At 41.8% G+C, this 16,999-nt stretch overlaps 2 long non-coding RNA genes across 3 annotated transcripts in view; one reads left to right on the top strand and one right to left on the bottom strand.

Moving 5' to 3' along the window:
• Positions 1-10,292, bottom strand: part of LOC109568009 (uncharacterized) — a 62,198-nt gene extending 51,906 nt beyond the window's left edge. For both annotated transcript variants that reach the window (XR_011570042.1, XR_002182168.2), the window contains exons 1-2: positions 10,155-10,292; positions 4,170-4,260 (exon numbers count right to left, since the gene is read on the bottom strand). This is a non-coding gene — a long non-coding RNA (uncharacterized lncRNA). The remainder of the gene's footprint in view (positions 1-4,169; positions 4,261-10,154) is intronic.
• On the top strand, positions 9,171-15,998 carry LOC109568008 (uncharacterized). Its single transcript, XR_002182167.2, has 6 exons — positions 9,171-9,310; positions 10,087-10,275; positions 12,422-12,478; positions 12,678-12,799; positions 13,327-13,412; positions 15,260-15,998. It is a non-coding gene; the product is annotated as an uncharacterized lncRNA (long non-coding RNA).
• Positions 15,999-16,999: the final 1,001 nt, after the last annotated feature.

Here is a 16,999-nt window from a genome sequence, read left to right as displayed (position 1 = left end):
TTGCTGAGAAACACATCAAAACTCAGTGGGTTTTAAACAGGAATCATTTATAACTGCTCATGCATCTGCAGATTCTCTGGGCTTGGCTGGTTTGACAAAGGATACAGAAATATGCTCTGTTGGTTGGGAGGAGTGGTAGTCAGATGGCAAAAGTTATGAATAAAGAGAGAAGTGAAAACTTGAGGTCGATAATATACCATATCAAGCTCTTGGGGGATTAGTTCAGTAAATCAACACATTTCTTTTTTTATTATGGTAAAATACACATAACCCAAAATGTACCATCTTATCCATTTTTAAGTGCATAGTTGTGTTATTAAATATATTTACATTATTGTGCAACATTATCACCATCCATCTCTAGGACTCCTTTCATCTTAAAAAAATTGAAACTCTTTACCAACTAGGCAGTAATTCCTTCAGTCCTTCATTCCTCCACCCCTGGAGACCACCATTCCACTTTCCTGTTTTGATGAATTTTATGATTCCATAAGTGGAATCACATGGCATTTTTTTCTTTTTGTAATTGGCGCGTTTCACTTAGTGTAATGCCCTCAAGTTTCATCCATGTTGTAGCATGGTTCAGAGACCGCTTCCTTTTGAAGACAGAACAGTATTCCATTGTGCATATATGCCACATTTTGTTTAGCCATTCATATGTCAATGGATGTTTGCGTTGCTTCCACCTTTCAGCTATTGTGAGTAATGCCGCTATGTACAAGGGAGTACAAATATTTCTTCACGTTTCTGCTTTCAAATCTTTGGGGTATATACCCAGAAATGGATCAGATGGTAATTCTATTTTTAATTTTAGAGGAACCACTATTCCGTTTTTCATTGCAGCTGCAGCATTTTACATTCCTTCCAATAGTGCACAAGGATTCCAGTTTCTTTGCATATCCACCAACACAGTGTTTTCTGTGTTTTTATATATATATTTACCATTCTAATGAGTGTGAGGGATTCTCTCTTTGTGATTTTAATTTTCATTTAGGCAATGATGAACGATGAGTGTATTTTCAGGTACTTATTGGCCATTAGTATATCTTCTTTGGAGAAATGCCTCCAAGTTCTTTGTTCATTTAAAAAATTTTTTATTTTATTTTAATTGGAGGATAATTACCTCCCAATATTGTGATGGCCTCTGCCATACATAAACATGAAGCAGCCATAAGCATACATATGTCCCCTCCTTCTTGAACCTCCCTCCCCATTCCACCCACAGGTGGTCACAGAGCACAGGCTTTGGATTCCCTGTGTTATAGACTAAATTCCCACTGGCCATCCTTCTTACATATGGTAATGTATATATTTCAATGTATATGCCATTCTCTCAAGTCATCCCACCCTCTCCTTCCCCCGCTGTGTCCAAAAGTTTGTCCTTTATGTCTGCATCTCTTTTGCTTCCCTGTGAACAGGATCATCAGTACCATCTTTATAGATTCCTTATATACGCATTAATATACGATATTTGTCCTTCTTTCTGAGTTACTTTACTCTGTATAATATGCTCTAGGTGGATGAACCTCATTCTGACTCACATGTGTTCTTTTTTATAGCTGAGTAATATTCCATGGTGTAGATATACCACAACTTCTTTATCCATTCGTGTGTCGATGAATATCTAAGTCACTTCCATTTCCCGGCTCTCATAAGTAGTCCTTTGCTCGTTTTTAAATCAGGTTATTTGTTTTGTTATTGTTGAGTTGTAGGAGTTCTTTATATATTCTGGATATTCATCTCTTATCATATAAATTATTTACAAATATTGTCTCCTACTTTGTGGTTTATGTTTTCCCTGAATTGATTGTGTCCTTTGATGCACAGAAGTTTTTAATTGTGAAGTAGTCAATTTATCTTTTCTTTTTCCTTTGCTGCCTGTGCTTTCGGTGTCATGTCAAAGAAATTATTGCTAAATCCAATTCCATGAAGATTTTTCACTATAGTTTTGTCTAAGAATTTGGTAAAATTAATGCCAAAAATAGATATATTGTGTAGTCATAGAACCCTTAAAGAATTTGGTAGTTTGAGCTCTTACACTTTATCTAATTTTTGTATGTGATATAAGATAAGGGGCTTCCTTGGTGGTTCAGATGGTAAAGAATCTGCCTGCAATGCTGGAAACCCAGGTTCAACCCCTGGGCCTGAAAGATCCCCTGGAGAAGGGAATGGCTATCCTACCCCAGTAGTCTTGCCTGGGGGATTCCACGGACAGAGGAGACTGGTGGGCTACAGTCCATGAGGTTGCAAAGAGTTGGACACAACTGAGCAACTAACACTTTCACTTCACTTTCATAAGGTAAAGGTCTAACTTCATTCTTTGCGTGTAGATATTCAGTTTCCCAGTATTTGTTGAAAAGACTCTCCTTTCCCCATGATCTTGACATCTATGTCAACAATAATTTGACCATGTGTATAAAGGTTTATTTCTGGGCTCTCTATTTCATCCCACTGGTCTATAGGTCTGTCTGTAAGCCAGGATCATAGTTCTGCTTACTGCAGCTTTGCAGTAAGTTTTGAAATCAGGAAGTGTGAGGCCTCCAAGCTTACTCTTCTTTTTTAAGATTGCTTTGGCTCCTTGGGGATTCACCAAACTCTCTCTTGAAATTTCATTTAAACTTTAGGATAGATTTTTCTATTTCTTAAAAAAAGCATCATTGGGGTTTTGATAGGGATTACACTAAGTAGGTAGGTCAATTTGGGTACCACTGACATCTTAACAGTCTTTAATCTTCTGATTCATGAATATGGATTGTGTTCTATTTACTGACATCTTTAATTTCTTTCAGCAATGTTTTGTAGTTTTCAGTACGTAAATAGCTTTCCTCCTTAAGTTTATAGTTAAATATTTTATTCTTTTCTTTTCATTTTGTTTGTTTTAATTTTTTTGATGTGGACCATTTTTAAAGTCTTTATTGAATTTGCTACAATACTGCTTCTATTTTATGTTTTTGTTTTTTTGGGCCACGAGGCATGTGGGATCTTAGCTCCACAACCAGGGATCAAACCTGTGCCCCCTACACTGGAAGGAGAAGTCTTAACCACTAGAATGCTAGGGAATTCCCATCAGTTTATTGTTAGTTGATAGATTAACTTCCTTTTTAAAGCATAGTGACTTCAACATATGCCAAGATAAGTAACTCATTCATTTATCAATTATTTCTTGAGTACAAAAAAATTAATGCCAAAAATAGATATATAGTCATAGAACCCTTAAAGAAAATTAACCAATAATTGAGTATCATCTCACAAAGAAAATTCAGGCCCCAAAAGTTTAGAAGCAAGTTTTACCAATTATTCAAGGATTCAAACAATTGAATATACTAATTCTTTAAGAGAATATAAAATCAGAAAAAGTCCCCAAGGAATCCAATGAGATTATTATAACCTCCTCATCATTGAATCAGAGTATGAGAAAGAAAATATTAATCCTGAACACAGTCACAGAAATTTTATACAAAATATGTACAAAATTAATCCAAGAACATACTTTAAAAAAAAAATCATCACTGAATTCATGCCAGGAATGCAACCAGATGGTTTAACATAGAAAGTCACATATTTTATCATTAAATACATTAAAGGAGAAAATTTTGTCTATCTCATAGAAGGGATAGTAAAAGTGTATGATCAAATTCACCAACAATTCATTTTTAAAAACTCATTATATTTGTCAAGATCCAAGCACACTCTAATGGGATATTTGAAAAACATTTTATGATTTACAACAGCAAAGGCATAAAATGAAGGGAAAACAGTTGAGATAGTACGTGTCTTAGACTGAGTTCCCTTAACAGCAAGACCTAAAACTGAATTCAGATGCAAGTATTGAGAGTGTTTGGGGGGGTGGTGGGAAGGGAAGTGAGGGAAGCAGGATGTGGCAGGAAAAGAAACTAGCAAGAATGTGTTCTACAGGAAGTCTACCTGGAGTCTAATCCCATAGGAAGTTCTGGAGCATCTGTTGTACCAGAGTTGGTCCTGCCTTTAGGAAGCCTAGGGTGTCAGCCTTAATTTTACTAGGCATGTTAATTCTCATCATACAGCCAGGAATTCAGGAAATTGCCACTGGGTGAGTCTGTGCCTTAGTAGACCCGCTATGAGATGGACCTGCTAAGACTGCATTTACCACCTAATCTCCACCTGCCCCTACTCCACCTGCCCCTACTCACCTGACCCTATCAGGTCAGCTTGTCCTGCATCCAATAGTCCTCAAAAGGTGTGGCTCCATGACTTTCTTCAGTATATGGTACCCAGGTAAACCTTTGGGAGAAAGACCAGGAAAATCACCTCTTTACACAACTGCCATGGTATTTTGGGGTCCTTTATGGCAAGCCAGCCTCTCTTTCAATCGAGTTTTACATCTAAAAGCTATTCAGAAAAAGAGCAAGGTCCCTACCTTGCCATTGTGGTGACTGACCTCAGCCTTATGCTCACCTGTTTTTGAGGTTCTTTGAATTTAAACATTGACTAAGACCCTCCAAGTCTGCCTATCTCTCTTGTCTGAGGATCAATACATTCTAGTAAACATCTCTATGTACCTCTATGCTGCTGCTGCTGCTGCTAAGTCACTTCAATCGTGTCCGAGTCTGTGCGACCCTGTAGACGGCAGCCCACCAGGCTCCCCCGTCCCTGGGATTCTCCAGGCAAGAACACTGGAGTGGGTTGCCATTTCCTTCTCCGATGCATGAAAGTAAAAAGTGAAAGTGAAGTCGCTCAGTCGTGTCCGACTCTTCGCGACCCCATGGACTGCAGCCCACCAGGCTCTCCGTCCATGGGATTTTCCAGGCAAGAGTGCTATTCAAATTCTGTGGCCCGCTCTGGTCATTACACCCACCTGGTTTCCGAGATGGTGTTCGGTGCTTCCACCTGGCATCACCCTGACTACCAGGGATCCCAATTCTGGAACAATGTCTGTGTCCATTATCCCTGATGTACAAAAGACAACCTCTACTGAGCTCCCAGAAATGTCAGTGCTTCCGTAGCCAGCACGTCTCTTATCATCTTAGTAAATAGATATCCTTTAGGATCTCCTAAATGTTAGCAGTGTCAGCTGGTGAGTTCTCCATCTTAAATAGCAAATCATTGCAGCAGGCCCACCTCTCAGGGCCTTTTGATCCCTTCCTCCATGGTTGCCATGGCAGTTTCAGCATCTCTGCTTCATTGACCATGGCCCATCACTTTCTCTGAGCAAAGCAAGTCAGCCAACTCCTCGTTCTTGGGCTCTTGCCAGGTTGGTCCCTCCTAATTAACAGGAGTCGCTCCATATTGACAAATACCCTTTTTATCCAGACACACATGGATTCGGCTTGATCCTGAACCACCAAGAGTTACTCTCAGATGTAGATTTCCTGTCCCTGCCAGGACTGAGTAGCCAGGGCCTGGAGTGATTTGAGGGTACAAATTCCTTCCCATGCCTTAGCATGTGCCAGCCTGGGATTTAACCTCGGGTGCATCTGGTGGTCTGGAGGGGAGGGAAGAGCAGGTGCCATACAAAGACAGGCATTAGCCTGACCACACCAGCCTCCACCTCATTTAAAGCTTCTGCATGGTCCTCAGGAAGGGAGCGAGTGCTGTTTTTTATAAAAGAGAAAGAGCCCTTTTTTCTTAATGGGGGAAGGGGTGGGCCACTTCCCAGGCTACAGAAGGCTAGGGGATTTTGCATATCTACTGCTGCTGCTGCTGCTGCTAAGTCGCTTCAGTCGTGTCTGACTCTGTGCAACCCCATAGGTGGCAGCCCACCAGGCTTCCCTGTCCCTGGGATTCTCCAGGCAATAACACTCGAGTGGGTTGCCATTTCCTTCTCCAATGCATGAAAGTGAAAAGTGAAAGTGAAGTCACTCAGTCGTGTCCGACTCTAGCCACCCTATGGACTGCAGCCTACCAGGCTCCTCTGTCCATGGGATTTTCCAGGCAAAAGTACTGGAGTGGGGTGCCATTGCCTTCTCCGTTTTGCATATCGGTGGCTTATAAATACAAATACCCAGATTGCCCCAACCCAAGCTTTAAGGTTCTACTTCTTTCCTATCAGAGTCCTGACTTTGGCAGGAGACTTGCCAGGGCTAAGAATTCGACCTTCCATAAAGCTCTGCTAATCAACTGATCAGTCCCTGAGGCCGGAACTCAGCTCAATCTGCCCTCTAACTAAAGGAGAAACTAGGATTTGTTTAGGAGCTTCCCAGGTGGCGCCAGTGGTAAAGAACTGGCCTGCCAACTCAGGAGACATAAGAGACGTGGGTTCAATCCCTGGGTTGGCAAGATTCCCTGGAGAAGGGAATGACAATCCACTCTAGTATGCTTGTCTGGAGAACCCCATGGACAGAGGAGCCGGGCAGGCCACAGTCCATAGGATGACAGTTAGACATGACCGAAACAACTTAACATGCACGCAGGATTTGTTTAATGCTGCTGAGGAAACCCTGTCTTCCACACTTTGCTTTGAATTGATGACTGATAACCCCAAGCCTAACATTTTCTTCCTTCAAAGCATCAGTGCAAGCCCCTGATTCCATAGCTCTTTGATGACTAAGGTATAACTTTCAAACAGATGAGATACTATATAAGCCAATGCATCTATTTCCACTTACATTTCAACCCAGGGTAAGAGAGGTAAAAATCTGTGCAGCTGCACTGGTGCACACCAGGGATCAGAAATACTGCATCTTCTACCAGGGACACTGCAGAGAAATGTGTATGAAATGGACTATTCATTAAAAAGGGCTACTAATTAAAAGGGGTAGTTATGTATTACGAGGAGGAAAAAATGAGAAAATGGATTCCTACTGTATACCATACCCAAAATGAATTACAGGTTAGATTATAAACCTAAATGTCAGAGGAAAAGCAGTGAGCTTTAAAAAATATTCTTACAACCTCAGAGTACAGGAGGATTTTTAAACTACATACACACACATGCAATTGAAGCCCAGAGAATCTCTTTCACATGTACACCAAAGGACATGAAAAGAATGTTCCTGGTATTATTGTTGAAAAAGCAAGAAAGTGAGAAACAACCCAATTGTTTATTGATGGGAGAATGGATCAATCATGGTATTTTCTTACAACGGAATATTATACATCACCAGATTCATAATGAAATCAATGACCTACAGCCACAAACACCAATATGAATGAATCTTCAACTTTCTGAAAACAAGTGGCTGCTGAATACAAACAGTGCAACATTGTTTCCAGTTGGCTCTAGTGGAAGGAAGGATGTGTGATCAGAGAGCAACCCCCAGGATGGTTAATAATCTCAACCTCGTGAGAACATGTGTATTTGATTCTTTTCTACATGTTTAACAGGTCATAATTTTTAATAAAAAACTAAAATTTATTTAACTGTATCCTTTGCCTCAAGCTGTTTGCAATCTAGGGAGGGAAGTGAGACATATTTTTTTAAAAAGTAAACTGAGACAAAATGGTTAAGAAAACTGCATCGTGGAGGAGTGGGGTGGGGGGTTGGAATAGAACTAATCATAACTGGGAAGATCAGGGAAGGTTGGTGACATTTGAGATGAGCCTTGTGAAGATTTTTAAGGAGATGAGAGAAAGAGAAGAAAGTTACCATCCAGGGCAGATTAGAAGAGTTTGCAGAGGATGCTGGGATATGAGGGCCATGCTACGTGATCCCACCCCTTAGGAATTCCTACAATTCCGCACCTTTAGAACAATCTCCGCTGTAACCTGGGGCTACTCATCTGCTCCAGTGAAATAGAAAGAGCTCAGCTAAAGAACGCTTTGAGCTGTAGCTTTGCTGCGCTCCCACTCTATGATCTGGGATGGCCCCTTCTCCCTCTGTGTAAAATGGAGATGCCACAGTTACCACATAGTTATTTAAGGTATGAAAAATGTGAGTCAACCGTGGAGAACGGTATGGAGCTTCCTCAAAAACTAAAAACAGAGCTACCATCTGATCTTGCAATCCCACTCCTGGGCATATATCTGGGAAAGATGAAAAGCATAACTCAAAAAGATACACGCACCCCAGTGTTCATTGCAGCCACTGTTTACAATAGCCAGGACAGGGAAGCATCCTGGGTGTCCATCAACAGATGAATGGATAAAGAAGATGTGGTGTATATATATACCCTGGAAAACTACTCAAGCATACAAAAGAATGAAATCATGCCATGTGCAACCACATGGATGGACCTAGAGATTACCATACTTAGTGAAGTAAGTCAGAAAGAGAAAGACAAATATATGATATCACATATGTGGAATCAAAAACATGACACAAATGAATCTATATATTGTAGAAAACATAAACAGACGCACAGATACAGAAAACAAATTCATGGCTACCAAAGGGGAAAGAGGGGTGGCCACTGCTGCTGCTGCTGCTGAGTCATTTCAGTTGTGTCTGACTCTGTGTGACCCCAGACACAGGAGCCCACCAGGCTACCCCGTCCCTGGGATTCTCCAGGCAAGAACATTGGAGTGGGTTGCTGTTTCCTTTTCCAATGCATGAAAGTGAAAAGTGAAAGTGAAGGGGGGTGGAGGGAGGGATAAATCAGGAGACTGAGAGTATCATATACACACTACCATGCATAAAACAGATAAATAACCAAGAACCTACTGTATAGCACAGGGAAAACTGTACTCTATATTATGTAATAACCTATAAGGAAAAAGTATTTGAAAAGGAATATACATGTTCATGTGTATATATGTGTATATGTATATATATGTTATACATGTTCAGTTATACACACACACATATGTATATATAATGGGATGGCTGTGCTATACACTTGAAACAATACTGTGAATCAACTATACTTCAATTAAAAACAATTATTTTCTAAATATGGGCAAATATTGGCTCATCTATTCTCAGGACACAGTTATGTCAATGGCTTGATTTTTATCTTTGGCTTGATTTGTATCTAAATTCTATGTAGAGTGGACATTGCTTCCTTGGGCTGAGAGAAGCGGACTCAAGACCAGACTGGCCCTCACATGGAAAGCTTGGGGAAGGTGGTCCCACCCCCACCCCATCCCGAGGCTCAGGCTCCAGACTGAAAAGCAAGAGGAAAACTGACTTGGGAAATCTTCTCAGCTGTCCTCCAGGGCAGCAGCTGCCTGCACACCGAGCAAGCAAAGTTTCTGACCCCGCTTTTGGCCTCCATGGAAGAGGAGGTCCTGACCCATTCACGTCTGATCAATGGGTCAAGATCAAGGGCAGTGGCCTGTCCTGGTCTATGGCCCTGTGAAGTCAGAGGCCCAGTGACATAGCTGGTCCACTGTCAGGACAGTCTGAACAGCTGAGGTTACCATGAACTCCCCGTTCACCAGGCGTTTCTCTCCTGTAAGTAAACAAGTCAGCTTATGGTTTCAGCTGATTTTTTAACCCTAAAATGAATGTCACCAAAGAGCTTAGTGTACTTCTAGGAAATGTCCCCTTTTAAGTTCCTAGCTTGGGTGACATCAGATAGAAGCTTCCAGATGGAAAATAGGCTTCTCTGGAGGAAAGTTGTGACCTTTAAAGAAGGTGTGAAATAGCCTCTCCTCATTTCAGCCAGGCCTTTGGGTTCCAACCTTGATAAACAATGCCCAGAACAGTTAGATGTGAAACTCTGATTTGCTGTATGAGTCAGCCAAAGCCGGCCTGGGACAGGGGAATACCCGGTCCACTAGACAAAACTTCACTGTGGCCCAGGAGCCGGGCTGAGTCAGCCCACAGCTACTCTTGAGAATCTCCGGCCTAATAGTTTTTCCCACTTGGCTCAAGTACCTGAAGGGCTTTTCCTTTGTTTAAAAACGAAAAAAAAAAAAAAAGTGCTAACATACCAAATGGTATTTCAGAAGCTGGTCTCCAAACTGTTAAATCCTGAATCCTTTGAAGTAAACTTCTTTGTTTGTTTGTTTTCACTTTTTATTATGAGACATTTCAAAATTATTTAGTACGAATTGCCAGGTACTGATCACTCAGCTTCAGCAGCTCTGAATTCATGGACTATCTCACTTCATCTCTACCCTCCCTTACTTCCCCCACCCCATTCCCTGGGTTATTTCAAAGTAAATCCCATATGTCATATCATCTCATCAGTAAATTCAATGGGGGTTTTTTAACTCTTGTTTCAGAAGTTAAACAAGCTATGACCAAGCAAGTGGACTCTGTCAACAGTAAGAACCCATCTGTTACTACTCACCACTTACGGACAGCGACTTGTCCTAGGTAATGGGGTTGGTGAGTCACAGAGCCAGGGATAAACACAGGCTGTCCAGCTCAGCAGAAGATAAACGATTGAAACTTGGAGCCCTGGTCAAACTGTAAGTGACTCTCTAATAAGAAATACTGAATGGGGTAGGTTACTGCAGGCTTGCATAATAGGTTTAATCAATAATTTTTCAAGCACCTGCTATGTTCAGAATAAACACTTCTCCATAAGGAGCGTTTTGCAATGTGCAAAGTCCTTTGAACATCCTGGTAGTCCTCCTAGAGTTACCGTTGTGCATGCTCTAGGAAGGAACAAGCAAAAGCTCTGAACAGCCAACCAAATCTCCCAGACATTCACTGGTAAGAGGCCAGTTCTTCCAATATACAGCTGATATGTTGCTATCAGCAAACATGCCAAGAAAAGCAAAAAGCATTAAACAAATATAAGTCTCCCTCTCTACCAAAAAACAAGCAAGCACACAAAGAATGAGCCATTTTTACTGAAGGAAAGTAAATAGAGTGTCAGCTCCTGGACTACAAATTACCTATGATAACTAAAAGGCTGCCTATCTCATGGATGACTGGACCTGCAATCTATGCTGTCGTAAGTCTGAAAAGATGAAATATGCCCCCAGAGAAGAGGAGATCTCTTATAGGAAATTCTGAATTACTATTAATAGAAGCTTCTGTGTCCAGCTCAGTCACCCTCCCTGACCCCACCCTAGAGCCATGTGGCCTAGCCCATCCCCCAGAAGGAAAGGGTATTTTCGAATGTCAGACACAACCCAGAGCCACACAGAGAAAGTCCATCAGAAGTTCAGCCTCAAGAAGGGGGGGGTGGGAATGCAATAGATAAAGGAATTTCAAGAAGTCATAGGGGAAAAAAAACTACAAGCACTGAAATTACATTTCCTGTAATTTCAGGGGAAATATTCACTGTCATCATTCGGTCAATCGCGTCCACAATTCTGCTCGTACGCAGGGAAGGAGAGGAGGCTGGCAACTTTCCTGCTGTCTTCACTCCTTCTGGGAACTCTTACAAAACCACCCGTCCAGGCTTTTTTTTTTTTTTTTTTTTTATGGCAGTAGAGTTGATTTACAGTGTTGTGTTAATTTCTGCTGTACAGCAAAGTGATTCAGTTATACATATATATCCTTTTTCATATTCTCTTTCATTATGGCTTATCACAGGATATTGAATATAGTTCCTTGTGCTATGCTGCAGGACCTTACTGTCCACCCATTCTATATATAACAGTTTGCATCAACTAACCGCAAACTTCCAGCCCAGTCCTCTGCATCTTATGTCTTGAAACCTCTCAACCAAAATATTTATCACTCATTTAATAAAGCACTCTTCTATACACTGAATAACAATGCATGTATTAATTATTTCAGTGTACCAAAAGGAAAAAGTGCGTACTTTACTTATTAAGGCATACTTCCTTGAAATACTTTTGCATGAAGTATTTAAAATCTACTTCTAAACAATCAAACATCTATGACAAGCACATTTTCAAGCAATTTAGTGTTTAGTCTGTTCTAGTGAATGATGTCTTTTATTGTAGATTTAACCAAAGAGACCTTTAAGAAGCCATGCTTGGACTTTCATGGTGGTCCAGTCATTAAGACTCCATGCTTCCAATGCAGGGGGTGAGGGTTCGATCCCTTGTCTGGGAATTAAGATCCTATATGTCACGTGACACAGGCAAAAGGAAAAAAAAGAAGCAGCAGCCATGGTTATTTTTAAACACAAGAGCTAAATATTCAATCAACTTTCTGAGTATCTTTGTCAAATCATGATTTTTAACACTTCTTCGACTTCGCTTTTTCTCAGATAGAAGCCACTGCTTACTCTGAGAAACTGTTTAAACTAGGGTAAAATCACCAATTCTGAGGTGGCAGATCCCAATTCCAAGTAAAATGACCAATTCCAAGGAGGCAGTTTCTCCTCTGCGAAGGGGCTAAGATGTGTGTCTTCTATTCCAGGGGCCCAGGAGGAAATGGTGTGGGAGGGGAAGGCATCATGGGAACGCCTTTAAATGCTAAAGACCCTTGTTACCGAGAGACACAACATTGCTTGCGTCACTGATCTTAGCTCCCAGTCTTCAGAGGGTCATTCCTCACTGATTTCCTTAAAATGGAAGGTCAAAGCCATCCCAACCTCTACCCCTTTGCCCTCAAAAAACTAACAATCTAGATTCAGTTCTGCGGTTGTCGTTATTCTAAAGAATCTGACCAGACATTTTTTTCTCACAGGAGCTTTGTAAACACTCACTCACCATCTTCCTCCGATGCTCCCGAGCTGTGAACCAGGTTGGGATCTCATGTCTGGTGGGTTTCTTAAGGGCCAATAAGCAGTTGATGTGGGTTTGGAGTTTAGATTCTATCCTGAAGTTTAGACGATGCTGACCATGAATTTATTTCTTTTTAAATACACCCTTCAGCAACGGTCTAGCTTGTGTCTGTTTGGAAGAGCAGAGCTCTACTAACTAAACGAAAACATTTATTCCAGATGTGTCTCTGCTCTGAAGGAACCAGAATCAGTTTTCCAACCACATCTCCTTAAATTCCCAAACAAGGACATGAAGAAGTGATTCAGTGAGGGGACACCGTCTGGGATATTGACCACTAACTGTAAGTGAGGTCAAGCCATATTCCCAACATTTTGTATGCATTACCTCATCGAACCCTCATAACTCTTTGAGGCAGCAAAATTATAATCCCATTGTACAGATAAATAAAACCAATATATGGAGAAGTTAAGTAACTTCCCAAGTCACAGAGAGATTCAAGAGTGTCCAGCCGAGACTCAAATTGATCTCGGGTGGCCTTGGCCTGCAGTAACTTGAAGCAAGCAGAGATTTTGTTCTTGGCCAGAGACTGAGGTCAGGTCATGACCGTGAGAGTGCTGAATCCTAGCCCCTAGAGCAAAGGTCAGCAACAAGGTCTTGGCCCTTCAGCTTTGCAGAAAAGAATTCCCACAAGACAGTAAGTAGTGAAACAAGTAAAGTATTTATTAGGAGGAAAAGAGTACAGTACCTATTGGTAGACACATGGGCAGACTTAGTGGGAGAGTCACACCCTCATGGGTGTTTGAGTCACTTTTAAGGGGCATTTCTTCCAAGTTTCTTTGACCAATGATTTTGATTTGCCTGTTTCAGAGTCTGTATTTTGTATAACTCAGGATCCTCCTATAGCTACGTGTTCATCTCTCAGCCAAGATGGATTCAGGTGAAGAGGCCTATGGGTAGGTTGACATCACTCCCTTTTGACCTCCAAGGATACTTCCTGTACATGTGCAGTTGGCTAGGTCTCCTGACTTCAAGAATGAGAAATACGTGGTCTCCTCTATCTGGGCAGGGCCCATCCTCCTCTCTAGAGTGTTCTGCTGTTCTCATCTTGGAGTATCAGTCCACAAGGAATGAATCTCCAGCTGCTTTCCCTTGGGGGGAGGGGGGGCGGGCAGTTATGTCCAGGAGGCTACCTGCTCCTTTTCTTCAGTTAGTGTTATCTGGTACTATCTCCATGCTGGGGCCATGATGCACTCTTGACCCATGTTATCTAACAGCAGCCCTATGAGATAACACCATAAGTATCCCCATTTTCCATGTGAGATTCTGAGGAATCTCAGTTAAAAACCATGCCCGTATGCCCACCACTGTCAGTCAGCTTCGAGCATCCAACCATTAAATATGAGTGAACAGCCAAGGATCAGCAGGCATCAGAAAAAGCCTTGTAGTAAGAAAAACAGAAGTCAAAGCAAACTAAGCAAGAATAAAAATGTATAAAAAGGAAGGAAAGAAAGCTTAAAAAAAAAAAAAAAAACTTTGTGAATTTCTTCAGAACAAAATAAGAGAAGATATTCTATCCATAAAATAAGAACAATGTTTTAAAAGAAGTTTTCCTGAGACAAATGTTGTGTTTAAACTTAATATATAATAGGAGAAAAAATGTTAATTTCTGAAAGGTTTTGAAGTTAAAATTGAGAAAATGTCCCAGAAATTAAAAAGGAAAAATAAGAGGAAAAAATCATAAGAAATTTATAGGTGCTAATTAAGAGTTGAAGAAAAAAGCTGAGAAAATAAATGAGAATATAACACTAAGGAAATTATGCATATAAATTTCCCCAAGTCTCAAAATGAGTTTCCAAATTAAGAACCCCAGGATGCCTGAAAAATGTGCTGAGACACATTACCACTGTGTTTCAGAACACTGGAGCTAAGGGTCAAGAACTGGAATGACTTTAAAGTTGTTAAGAGCAATACTAGAAGGTAGGAGAAAACAGAACAAAATGCCTGCAGAGTTTTGAAGGGAAGTTATTTCTTATCTAGATACCTATGCACAGCTGTTTGTTAAGTATGAGAGTTCTTCTGGAGGGAGAAATTTCCTCTGTCCCTCTACGTATCAAACAAGAGTTTAATAACACGCATACACAGGAGAGGGGCTGCTCTGGTGGCTCAGCGGTAAAGAATCTGCCCACCAATGCAGTAGACAAGGGTTCAATCCCTGGGTTGGAAGATCCCCTGGAGAAGGAAACGGCAAACCACTCTAGTATTCTTGCCTGTGAAATCCCATGAACAGAGAAGCCTGGAGGTTCATGGGGTCACAAAAGAGTCGGACATGACTTAACTACTAAACAGCAACAACACACATAGGAGAGACTCAGGAAAACTGAGTAATTTGCCAAAATGGCCAAAGCTCTCATCTTAAAGAGCATGTTCAGCTGAAACCAAAAGAGGATGTTGGGGTAGTGGTTTTGGACTTTAAAGGGGAGGGAGCAATCGACATGAGGATGAGAAAACAAATGTTTGGCAGACAAATGTTTGCTGGGTCAGCAGAGACAATGGGACACAGAGTGGACTCCGATTTCTGGGCCCTGCCAAATTTCCCCAACCACACCTGGCCTGTAATCTTTGCAAACATCTCCAGTAATAGACCTATTCTGGAAAAAGGCCCTTTATCTAAATTCTTTAGGCAGGTAAGGGGAAAGGGGAAAGTGACTTTCTGTGTCTTTGGGGCCTCGATTGCTTTCAGCTCAAAATAATTTGTATGCCAAGGAGACATTTTGAGGTGGCAAATTTTCCTTCCCTGTAGAATAAAGACATTTTCAGAGATGCAAGCTTTCAAAAACTCATGGACTCTTCCTCAGGAAGCTACAGAGAAAGAACTCAGATGAAGAAGCAAACAGCTAAGAAATAAGATGGAAACCATGAGATGGTGAAAGTTCTCAAGGTCTCCAGCCTCATTTTGTGGCCCTTTGGAGCAGAAAACCAGGAGCCATTCCAGCCTGTAAAGATGTGGGATGGCTGTTCAGCTCTTCCTTCAGGCGATAACTTGCAGAAGGGAAGCAGTCAGTGACAGCTTCCAGCTGGCGGCTCCCAGACAATGCCTCAGCATGGCAGTGTTAGGGGACCATTGAGCGAAACAGCCTGCCTTGGCCAGACATGATGATAACCACTTGGATGAGTTGTCTCACAGCAGGAGGTCCTGATAAGGAAGATGGTGCTGCTGCTGAAAACTAACTGGGAGAATTTGGGAGGGGCCAAAAGGAGGGAGGAGGCACCAGCCCACAGTATGTCCTACCAACCTCCCAGAATCCTTCACATGAGAATCCATCTCAGCTGGGAGATGCCAGTGCCACCAAGAAGAACCCTAAGTCAGACCGACTTGGGCCAAACAAGATGATGGGCCAGAGACAACCCAGAAACTAACCCCATCACCATAAACCCTGACACTGTGAGCCACGTGGCAGAGCAGCCCTCCTGGTTTCCCTTAACCTGCTGCTCTCCGCCTGGGTGCCCCTTCACAATAAAATCTTTGTTTTGTCAGCTCATGTGTCTCCTCGATGAATTCACTTCCAAGTGTTAGACAAGAGCCCACTCTCAGGCCCTGGAAGGTGTCCCCCTTCCTGCAATTGCAGGGTTCCTACAGCTGGTCTCTTCTGCCGGACATAGCATTCTTCTAAGGAGACTCCGGCTGCCACCCTGAGGTTTCCAGGAGCCACAGTGCAGTCTGAGATTCTTCCTACCACACCTTCCTTCCTTCCTCCTCTCCCTTCCGAGGTGTCAGACCTGCATCCCCGTCTGAAGGCTCTCCCTGCCTCCTCCTGCCCCTTTATGTTCCCCTCGCCCAGGCAATTGTCCTAATAAATCTCTTTGCCCTTCAAATACCATCTTGGTGTCTGCTTCCTGGAGAACCCAAATTGGCACAAATCGAGAACAAATTTAGGTCAGAAGTTTCCTGGAAAAGCTTTTTCAAGAAGAAAAAATATTAGAATACCCAGGATTGATTTTATTGAGCAATACTAACACACGTGGAAGTGAGAGGTGGATAATTAGTGATAAATACATAAGCAGTTAGCCTCCTGCCTGCCCTCTATAAAGGCAATAGTTAACCCTAGTGAGGAAAAACCTAGTTTACTATGTTGACTGAAAAATGCACAACAATAGAAGTTGAGAACTATGTTTTATTCAGCAGACATACTGCGGACTTAAGCCCAGAAGGCAGCCTCTCAGGTATCTCTGAGGGACTGCTCTGAAGATTTCAGTGAGGAGCCAGGACCTATAGGGGGGATTGTAACAAAAACCAGTTAGTCAGAACATCCAAAGATGACTGTTAGTTAAAGAAAACCGGATATCTTAAGTTAATGAATTTGACACTTTGCATATATGGGAAAATACAAGAGTCTGGGCTCACTGAATTCATTCCTTTGACATGAACCTTAGCTGTCTAGGGCCAGTTTCCTACTTTCTCCATCCTGAATCCCCTCAGGGTACACACAGTCCGGCAGCTACAGTGGCTGCTGGCTTGATGGCAGCAACATCCTTTTTCACT

The sequence above is a fragment of the Bos indicus genome, chromosome 13 (assembly GCF_029378745.1).
Source record: "Bos indicus isolate NIAB-ARS_2022 breed Sahiwal x Tharparkar chromosome 13, NIAB-ARS_B.indTharparkar_mat_pri_1.0, whole genome shotgun sequence".
Classification (NCBI taxonomy): Eukaryota; Metazoa; Chordata; class Mammalia; order Artiodactyla; family Bovidae; genus Bos; species Bos indicus.
This window is presented reverse-complemented; position numbering and strand designations above follow the sequence as displayed.